An 11,919-nucleotide genomic window follows, 5' to 3' on the forward strand; every position below is an offset into this window, starting at 1 on the left:
TTCTGGCCATGCTTACAGGCATTAAGCAATAGCCTTTCAGACATCTGGAATAGCTCGCTTCAGCATAGAGACACTGTATTGAAGGAAAGCTGAAAATGCATTGACTGCACAGTCAATATTAATTTAAAATTGAGGTTTAGAACTTTTTTAAAAGTCAGAAAAAATTAAATTAATTTTTCAATCATCTTTTATCCTGTGGAAGAAAAGAGAAAACAAAAATCAGGCCTTTCAGAGGGATCAGCCTTTGTCCTTTTCCTCTTTGTCAACCCAAATTGCTGTATTCTTACCACACTTCAAGATCTCAGTCACAGGGTTTTGCAGGGAAACCCAAGGTCTTGGCAATGAAAATGAATACTGAAATATTCTACTATGTCCTCTTCAATTGTATGTAGTAGAGTTCACTTGCTATCTTGTAGGTGGGCTTGCAAATATAAATTCAGCCCTGCTCCAGTTTTCAACACAGACACTGAAAGCAGATGGGCAGGCACTCAGCTGCTCAGGCTGAGATGATGTGGGATATATACAGCACCAAATAATACCAAATAAATAATACCAAATAAAAGGAGAAGAAGGCGACTAACTTTGTGCAAACAAGATACTGGTGTCTGTTTAGCAGGAGCACGTTTTTCATATCAGAAACCTAAAGGCTTCCCAAGTCCTGATATATGCATCAAAGTTTTCATGTGGCATATAAGGAAAATAAATGTCTGATAACAATAATAACAATAAATTAGACAACAATAATAAAGGTGAGTGAAGTGTGAGGGGTAGCAGAGGAGTATTTCGCTATCTACAATGCTAAAATGAAAACAATCTGACAGAATTAGCTTCAAAAGTCCTGTATTTCTAACCAAAACTTAAACCAAGTAGATTTAAAATGACTCTGCAGAAACTTCTCAGATTAAATTTAATCACACAATTTATTAGAAAAAAAAAAAGTTATTTTCAGCTGTGTATGTGTACCTAAGATGATAATGAAAGGAGTTAGCTTTATTTATTGGTGTTCCAGATGGTGGCCCAAAGGGACTAAGAAGCGTGGGAGTAACTGTTCTTCATTTCTGCAGGGATGGATTTAGAAAGTTAAGTATGGAACAAAACTGCCAACTATTTCTTGAAAGGTTCCATGGTTTGTAACACTGGACTCCACAGAGACAATGGAAAGAAGGACAAGGAAAAAACAGCCTGGTGGTTCTGCTGTTTGAATCACTGTCAGCTAAGTATTTAGTTAATTCAAAGCAAATTAAACATGAAGATCTTATAGGACTGGCAGGTTTAGAGATATTAGTTTTAATTTTTTTTTTCTCAGAATATCTCTTCACTGGAAGATAATTTATCTGAGTATGCCAAGATGGGACTCAAGAGAACAGATTTGACCCAACTTATGAATCTGGCATTTTATTCTGACAAGAAGTGTGAGGAGAGGGGCAAACTGAGTAGCAGCTGCTTATACTGCCATTTAATGGTCTGTGCTTTAAAAAAAGCTTTCATACTCCAGCTTTCTGCATTGCAAGAGAGAAAACACATCACTGAACTGATTTATCAACAGGTTACGACAAAGAAACTGCCTAATTTGAGGGTACATTTGTGCAGAATTCAAGAACCATCACAGAGATAAACTGTCTTGTTTCCACATCCTTTGTGTCCTCTGGTCTCAAAATCCATATTTGTGTAAAATTCATCTTTACAACTAAGCATTAGCAATAAAGTACATTCATACCCCATCTAATTGTATCCACTTTACTTTGAAAGCTGAATTAGGAATCTAACTAATCTAATTAGCATATTAGCATCTAATTGGCATACACTCCTTACACATTTAATGAGCTATAGCACTATCACTTTCCAAGTATTTCTTTTCAGGTGATAGTAGGCAAGAAACCAAATCAGATGAAAAAACAATGTGTCTGTAGTTACTATAAAATGGATTTTATACAGTCTCAAGAACCTTAATAATTCAGTAGTAGGATGAGGCATCTCTAAGTGTGTTAAAGGAATACCTAAGCTAGAAAGCTCTGAGAATCCCTGCTAACAAAATATGGTACTCTAACCATTTTTTAAAACTCTTCGAGTTACAACCATCAATTGAAGGACTTTCTCTGCTATTAGGTCTCAGGAATATCTGCCCCACAAAAATTATCAACCTTTTCTTTTTCAAAACTTACCAATAAACATGAAGTATCCTTAAATTTCTCTTACTCGGCTCCATGCTACCTCAAAAAAAGTAAGATTATCTTATGCAGATGAAACTCTTAGAAGATCTGGAAAAGCAAACATAAGATCCTCTTGTGCTATACTGAAATCATGTCCCATATCATATTCACACCCTCTTGCAGCCCAGAAGAAAAACCTGGAAACCAGCATTGTGCCAGAGGACAGTAGAAGATATTAAAGCCATAAGACTTCCTCACCTGCTATGTCTCAGCAGTCTTCAAGAGTAGGTACTTCACAAGGTAAAAAGTCACTTTGCAGACAGTCTCTGTTAGAAAAACAGTACCCTCCCCAACTCCAGCCAATATGACCTAGAGAAAAATTGCTTCCTGATACCAATCAGGTGGTCAGGTAAGCCCAGGGTATGTCAGCAAGTTATATCCAGGTGACATCCTAGCAAACTGCCGTTTTTTCACCTGCTGCCAATTTTACATTTAAGAAAGGGCATTCCCCTTCTCCTGTATTATGCACCAAGAAGGAACATGGAAGTCCTGGTGTATGCAGAAGAGTAGAAGAACTGGCACATGGACCTGTTAGCAGTGTTTCTGTTTAGGATCTGTGTAAGAGAAGTACACAGAAAAGTTTTCCATTAAACTTCTCTGGCAATGTCAGTAAACAGACAAATCTTTTTATCACAAACTTTATATTCTGACTCAGGATAACTTCACCATGTCACACATATACTTTCATTGATTTATAAATTTCCGTCTGGAAGTAATTCATGTCCCTGCCTCCGTGACCTTCTCTGGAAAGCAGCTCCACAGCTTTGCACATAATGCCAAAAACCTTCTTTTAAATTTCTCATTTATTCCTAATTGTTTGTAAGTATCTGATTTTGAAGTAGTGTTATCTGTTAACATAAAAGACTCCTTCCCTCATGTCTAACCCCACCATGAACTTATAAAGCTATAACTGTATGCCCTTTAAAGCTTTGTTTTGCCAGATAAATCATTTTCATCTCAGCTGAGAAAATAGGTACTCCTTTCCCCTAACCATCCCACTCTGCACCTGCTGTGAATCAGTGTGGGTCATGAGAACTGTAAACAATGTTCTGAGTGTTGTCTTACCAGTGTCTTGTAAAGCAATATTAACAGTTTACTGTCTTCACTGGAAATCCTTCATCTAATATACCCTGAAACTCCTTCATGCCCATGCCATAATGATGGCTCATAGTCACCATGCAGCTGACTAATGCATGAGACCTCTTCCCTTTACTATCACCAGCAATTATCAAGATATCAGCTTATATTTATCCCCAAGCACCCAGTACTTTCTGTACTATTAGGTTTCCATGTTGTCAGTCCAAAAGGTCATTTCTTTTTTCTGATGTGCTAGTTATATTCCAATTTTGAGCCATCTCTTCATGCCATATCCATTCTCCTACTTAAATCAGTGCTGAGATCAGTCCTAGAGGAATTCTTCTAGAAAAGTCCTTACATCTTGATATTTCCCTTTTTAACTAAATTCTCTTGAAATATAAGGCTTGACTCAGTTCCTCTTGCACCTTACAGTTCTTGCATTAAAGCCTATCTTCTCTATCTTAAATAACTTCCCACAGGGAACAATATAATGCCTTATTTCGATCAAGGTAGATTAGGTCTACTGCATTACTCTTCTCTGGGACAATTATCTTATCAAAGAAAGATATTATGTTAGTCTGATATGATCTGCCCTTGATAAAACCATGTTGTAGTTTTTCCCACTTTCCATTTACCTCCAGGTACTTGATAGGGTTTTCCTTCAAAAACTACTCTAAGACCTTTGCTTAGCAGGAAGGTCAAACTGCCACGCTTACATTTTATTTGACCCCCTCTTTTCCTTTTTATAAATACAGGGAATAACATTATTATTCTTTAATTGAATTTAGCTAGCCTTGAATAGAACAGATAGACATACAATCCCTGCAAATTGGCATTTATATTTACATATTCTTTGGTGCCCTGAAATGGTTATTCTTTAACCCTCTCGGTGGAAACCTATGGAAACTTCCTTTGCCTTCATTGCCCTAAGAACCTTTTTACTATTCTTAGTCACTGTATTATCCCCACTGAAAAATGAGACCATGTATTAATTTTCTATTTCAGTCACACCTAGATTATAGTTAATCTCTATTTTATGCCTGGTACTCTATGTTTCCTTACTTCTGTGTTCCCTTTTACTGATGTGTTTGAAGAACCATTTCATATTTGGTTTAAATGTGCAAGACAACTCAGCTAAATTATTGTCTATGCTGCTGTTTTGTATATCACTCCTGAGAAGATCCATTATGAACTAGGAAAGGAAATGGAGAATACTGAGAACACTGGTACATTTCTAACCTTTGTTTCTTTCAGCATTCCCCCAGAAGGTGAAATGTGCCTTGTTTCATAATTGTACTAACTTCTGCAAGGAGTATAGAATATTTGCTATAAGAAAGAAATAATTTACTAAATATTTGGGTGTATTTATGCTGGTAGGACCTCATCCTCTTCAATTTCTAAATTGTCAGGAAGCATTCAAAGATATTTCTGAATTGTTGGATTCTCTCTTATAGAAGTTCCCAGAGAAGTACAACAGCCTAATCTTAGTATTTGTCTTTATTCTTTGGCAGAATTATACACAAGATAGATTGAGTTTTAGGAAAGAAACTATGACAATTTATTAAATAATTAAACTGTGGATACTTGGAAGAAAAATAAGCAAATATAAACCAGCAGTCAACCTTGGTTTGTCACAAACAAATCATGTCACACTATCTAACTTCCTTCCCTGAAGGATAAAAGTGAAGCAGTACATCTGTTGTACCTGGATTTTGATAAAGGATTTTGACACTAGCACTAGATTTTCACACTTATTCCATGGTCTCAGAAGTAAACTATTTTCTAAATCTGAATTTTTGCAAAATAGAAATTAACACTGGGGAAATAATAATCTCATATCCATTTTCTTACATTCCTTAGGCTTCTGCTGCTGGCCATTGCCACTGAGAAGCTAGGGACTCCCTTGGTGTGAACCAGCATAACCATGATCCTGATCTTCAAAATTATACTCCCTGTTAGATGACAGAAAACTTGCTCTCAGTGAATAATTTTGAACTGTTCATTCTTCAGGACCTCACAAAAGTGATCCCAGAGAAGCCTGAACTAGGTGCAATTTTATTAATTATTTTTATCACCCTGGAATATGGACTAGAGGGTTTACTTATGTGCTCGACTCAGAGTATGGTCTTGAGGAGAGGAAGAAAGAGTGTTTTGGAGAAAAAAAAACAGAATTCAAGGTACCATGGCAAATGGGAAAGACTGTAATATTAACTAAGGAGAAGAGCAACATGGTATGTTTACAGTCACAGGATTGTCACGGTTGGAAATGAACTCTAAGAAAACTGAGTCCAACCATCCAGAAAAGAGAAAGAAAAAAAAAAACCAAAGCAAAAGAAACCCAAACGAAAACCAAGAAGAAACCCCAATACCCACTAGAGCATGTCCTGAACTGCCACATCTTCACGCTTCTTTAATACTTCCAGGGATGGTGACTCCACCACCTTCCTGTGCCTGACTACTCTTTCAGTACAGAAATATTTCCTAATCTCCAGTCTAAACCTCCCCTGACACAATCTCAGGCCATTTCCTTGAGTCCTACTTAGAAGAGACCAAACCCCACTTCACTACAACCTGCACAGAGCACAAACACTCTGTGCTTTTCAGTCTGTTACAAAATGAGGAAAAAGAAGGCAGGTTGGGGTCTGCAGCTGGATCCTCTCTCCAGCTTCCATTGGAAATGGCTCCTGTGAGGAAATGGCTCCACTTGGGATGGAAGGATGACATTTGCCAGGGTGCTGAATCACAGAACCACAGGGTTTCCTGACAATTTAGTTCACATGTGCAAGATAAGGAATGTATGATCATGAAGTTGCCCAGCAGAAAAGGAACTAAGAACATCAAATATGAACACGGAGAAAGAAACCAAGAAAAGAGGCTAAACAACTATAACCTATGAAGAAAAGGAATGGGTGGGAGGAATTGGGTGTGTTTACTCTAAATAATAAAACACAGGACAGGGAGAGTGAGGCAGGACAGCAGTCTGCCAGGACATCCTGAAAAGTTCTGCCCCTGCAGCAGGTCCTTGTCCCCATGTGCAGCCCCCACTGCACTTCTGTCCCAACTGAGGAGTTAAAACAAACTCCTCCTGCTCAATGTTTTTCAGCTTTCCAGACCTCTGACTTCTATGTCATTTGTTCAGTTTGTCTAATTGGATTATACCTAAAAATACAGCAAATATGAATATGTGTGTGCATCAGGCTCTTCATCATTAAGCTGACTGATTAAAGAACTTTTCTCTTCTTTTTTTTCCTCCCTCTTCCCAGCACTCACAATTAACAATTACCCCTGACCTGGGATTTAAGCTACATCTGTTTCTTTCAGCAATGGAAGAGGAAGGTTAAAAATGCCATCAACAGAAACGTAGTTATGATACAATTTTTTTTCAAAAAGAAAGAGGAACAGACCAAAACAGAAGTAAATATACATATGAAAACACTTTGTGTTAGTCACTTTTATACACTCTGCAGCCCCAACCACACATATTTATTTTGTATTCAAAGAACTGACTTCTGGGGGTATTCTGAATATTCTGATTTAATTCTCAAAACAAAACAAAAAGAAAGCAATTATCTTAAAAGAAGCAACCTTTTCCCTCATTATTCTTATTCACTTTCCTTCTGTTAATTTCTTCCTAAGAAGACAAGCTGCAAGAAGACAAACCCACAAGAATTATTTACACACTTTTCACAAAAACTGTGAATAGACAGTTTAATGCTTCTGAAAAATAAATAACTGTAATACAATGCAAATTATTAATTTATGAATGTGGCACAATTGATAATGCATGCTTACCACAGCTGTGATTTTCTACTCTACTTGAATTTAATGCTTTTATTATCCTGCCTATATGCTGAGTTCTGGCATATATATGCAGATGTGTGCCATGAAGGTTTTGAAAATTTCAGGATTAAACATAGTTCATTTCCCAGAAGCATCAGTGGGAAGGAATATGGAAGGGATAGAAACACAACTAAAGGTTGTCATTTTTTATGTCATGATTTAAAAAGATGAAACCACAGATACAGAGAGTATACCATCTGTATCAATAGACAGCTAATATAGTGTTATTTATTACTGTAAAGTTTGCATTAAATATATTCCTCTGCCCACAAAGGACTTTACAGAAAACAGAGGGCACAGTTTTATTGAGATCTATTTATTAGATTGGATTTTACAGAGCAGCTTTTAAAACCAGCAGGTAGAACTTACCTTTCCACAATATTCTGGAGGAAAGCAATATGCTGAAAACTGTCCAGATTACTTTGAAGGAGTAGACACAGCAGCTTGGTTTTCCTGAATAAATAATTAGCACTGGGAACTTCCTTACAAAAAGTTTTGCCACTAAAAATATCATCTGGCTCAATTTTTATGAGAGCTTTTATGAGACTGTGCAGTTTCAACAGTTATGTTAAGAGCCAACTTTCAGGTTCAGGATATGTTTTAGTCAACTTGAGGTGGCCCTTCCTGCAACACTCACTACTTCTTTTCTTTTGCCACTTGCACAGAATGTGGAATAAATCCTAATACTGACTAGTTCAAGCCATGGCCATGTGTCCAGATCTTCCAAATGTCTAAGGAAACTGTTGTATTTTGAAGCAGGAACAAGTATGGAGCTGTAAAATCAGTCCTATACAAACTATTAGCAGAGAAGCCTAAGAGGGTAATTGACAACTCTTGGGTTCACATGAAAGTTATTTTCTGCATGCAGAGAAACTCATTTGGCATTATTGCACATTGGCAGTTCTCTAACCTAGCACTAAGTGATGCTTCTGTAATTAATCAAGACAATAAAGCAGTTTCATTTCAGTCATCAACACATATTTTTGCCACACTTGTGGCATCAAGTAGAAATAAAGCTTAAAGAACAAGTATAAACATTTCTTAAATCTCCTGAAATATTTTAGAATGACATCTGCTTATATAATAATGTAATAGCATTGTATATGAACTTCTCAGAACCAACTGAAATGGAAAATTTTTTTTTTTTGTACTTTGATGAACTAATGGTAAAATTGCTACTTTTTATGTTTCAGTGCCCATTAAGATTTTCCTATGATTAGGATAAAATCTATGCAACAGAAAGAGATAATTTAGTATACTGGCATTATATGGTTATAAGAAAAAACATACTTGATAGATTAAAATTAAGTATTTTCAACAGATTGTTTAATGCATTTCAATCCAAGATGACATCTTCTGCATAAAAGTCCCAGTTCTCAAAATATTTCTATGATAGCCCCTTATTCAGATTTAATGGCACCCACCTTTTTATTTGACATTAAAACAAAATGGATAATCCATTTACATTTTGCTAATAAAAAAAAAGCCAATCTCTTTTGTAAATGGAAGATGAAAACAAGTAAAATCTTAAAAGTATTTTTTACTCTTCCTGTTGTAGCTTCCACTGGGTGCTAGCTTAATGATAACCAGTATTGGTATAAGACAAACTACAGTTTTCCAGCCAAATAATTAAGAAAATTTACTATGACAGTGCAGCATGTTTTTGTGCTGGTATTCATTCCAAATCTTTTGGAATTAATTATTTATATATATATAGATGGAGTATATATATATATTATTAATTATTTCTCCATTAGAAAAATTATTACCACTATGCCAGGATAAATAAGAGCTCTGATAAATGTTTTAGAATGTGAGTCTCATTTTCTGCTTATCCAAACACTACAGAAGATCCGAGTAAAAAAAGTTTTGGGATAGACTTTTAATTCCACTAAAAGAGAGTGCTGTATTTAAGACTCCAAAATGCTACAGAGGAACAATGTGGATACCTCTGTAACAGCACAGTTGTCAGTCTGCAAAAATAGGGGAGGTGCTGCATGATTATAAGCAAAGGCAATAGAAAACTTAGATTTAAAATCATAAATAGTAGCATTTACTTTTGTAAGCAAAAGGGATCCAATTAAGCATTTCAAGAGGGAATTAAGCAAAATCTTAGATGTAAGACTCAAGTGGAGATATCAGAAGGCAAATAGCAGGCTCTGTCCTTATAAAGAACATTTGTTGTGAAGCTGTTTACATTCCTAATAAGATGAAAAGAGTATAGCTAATTCTTCACTGCAGCCAGGTAAGTTAAGGGGACTACAAAGTTGCTTCTTGGTGTTTTTAAATAAACTATAAAACCATGGCTTTTATAAAAACATGACTAACAATTTTGTCACCTGAAAAAACCAGACATAAAAAAGGGATTTTGGAGACAGAGAAACACCCTATATTCATTTGCATATAGTTTTCCTGGGATTTTTTTCCATTATTTTGTATTTAATGATATGAATTTTTAGAGTTTATGTCCTCCATGTTGCAAGGAGAAAACAGTGTCCGTTCTTGAGTCCCTTGTTGAACAGTTCACTAGAACTGGAGAGCTTTGATCTGTGGGTTAGCAGTTTGCTCTCCCTCTTCCAGAGATAACTGTTTAACATGACCTCCTCAGCATATCAGTGATAGGTCATAAATTATAGGTTATTACTTCATGGTAATATTCTTTGCTCTTCTCTAGACTTTCAGAAGCCATTGAGGTTGTTCATTTTGGGATCTTTTTAGGAACTCAGATCTATCCAAGCAGAGTTCACCAAGTGTTTTTCTGCCCCTGATGCACCCATGCTGGGCAGGACAAGGGCAATAGACCAGCTCCATCCTCTCCTGAAGTGCTATGGGTGGCCAGAGGGAGGGGAGGAACCACACTGAATGTTTCTGATGTGCATTAAAATCACTATATTACATGTTGCCACTTTCCACTGCTTGCTGTGTTTCAACAATTAAGTTTTAAAATAGGAGACAGAAAGCACTGCTTTTAAGAGCTGCATTACAAAATTAATTTTGAGCAAGTCTGCTATTTTTTATGCCTGCTTATGGCAAATAATTACTAGGTTTCTCTGCATGAGCATTGCTGCTGTACACTGAATTTCAAGTTGTTAGTGCTCTTTCTATATTCCACATATTTATACATGCACATTTATGCTATTTTCCAGTAAAGGATAGCTCAAACTTCAGCACGGAGAAAATGAAAAAAGTTAGTGCAAAAATAGATGGCAAATACAAAGATCACCAAGAGCAAAGGAAGACCAAAGAGATGTAGTCTGAGAAGAAGATTTGCAATAAATGCAATAGTTCAAAAGTAAGCAGTATAGTTTGTATATGAAAAAATGCTTAAGAACAAAAGAGAAAGTAAATTCATAACTACTGTCCTATAATGTCCAGTTTCCACTATTTATTTTTTGAGGTGAAGACCTTATTGTATCCTCTAATCTTTACCCTGCCACTTCTTCACTGTTGCCTCTTTCATTTTTGAGTTTCAGAAAAACAAATCTTTGAAACAATCTAAGCTATCTGCTTTAGAATTCAATTACACTAACATATTTTTATAATGACTTGAAGTTACAAAATCTTTCTTTCCTTCTTCCTCCACAAACTAGAGAATAAACTTACAGAAGAAACTTTACTATCAGCAGCTTGATTACAAAGGGCAATTACTAATTTTGAAGTACACTCAAAAGATGACCTGATTACAGCATGGTGATTAAGCTACAGATATAGATTAAGATTAGGATATACTGATACAATTGACAAAATAAAATTAAAGTCACCTTTCTAACAGTGATTTGCAAATGATCTTACCCTTTGCAAAGGCTGGAGGGGAGCAAATGTAATTCACATTTTACTTTTATTCTGAAACATTCTGAAACATACAATCTCATCCATTTCCATGAAAGCCAAAAAAATGCACGACCTTTGAAGCAATGGCCTTGATCTTGACTCTTGACAGCACTTGTGTCTATTTCACATTGTGGTTCACTTTTTCTAATCCTGAGTTATTACTGCCAGTTATTTACCATGTAAAAATCAAGCACATGGCAAATAGCTGTGAAGCCTAATGTCAAATACTTGTCCCACTTTGAATTTTTTTAGTCTCTGAAGGCATCTTTTACAGAACTTAATCATGCTGAATGGTCATTCTCAGACAGTGAGAAGTATAGTTGGAGTCAGACTCTTTCTAGGGAGAGCAGTTCCTATGCCATAATTAGAGACACTGAAGCATCCTCAACAAAATACAGTTGTTTCTTTAATAAGTGACACTGAACACTGTCCCAGCCTAGAGCAGCTTTCTCAGTTTGAAATACAAAAGCAGTCAAGTCTGAAAAACTTCAAAGAAAGCATTTAATTTTCTTTTTTCCTTGATCCACTGATAGAGCTCTTAATTTTCTTGAATTTTGTCAAATGACTTTCAGTCATCAGACCTGTGTAACAAATCACTCTCTCAATCACCAAATGTTCCCGTTTGACTCATCCACATTTCCTTTGGCCTTTGGGTTGGAAGCCTCACTACTGAAACATTTTCTAAATTCACTTTTGTGAACTCTTCTCCCTTAGTTGCTCTTTGTTCTATTAAAAAAAAAAAAAAAAATTGCATTTCCTGCAACATAATATGCTACTTTCAGGTTTTTTTAATTTCAAAACCCACATTTTCTCTCCTAGTTAGATCAGTGTCTTTTCTGTAAAAAGCACCATTTTGTAGCACACAATTAATTATAAAGAGTCACTTCTTAAGAAGTAAATTCTATAACATAACATTTTTCTAGAATTTCCAGCTTCATCTTATTAACTCAGGAGAGGTTTT

The sequence above is a fragment of the Calypte anna genome, chromosome 6 (assembly GCF_003957555.1).
Source record: "Calypte anna isolate BGI_N300 chromosome 6, bCalAnn1_v1.p, whole genome shotgun sequence".
NCBI lineage: Eukaryota > Metazoa > Chordata > Aves > Apodiformes > Trochilidae > Calypte > Calypte anna.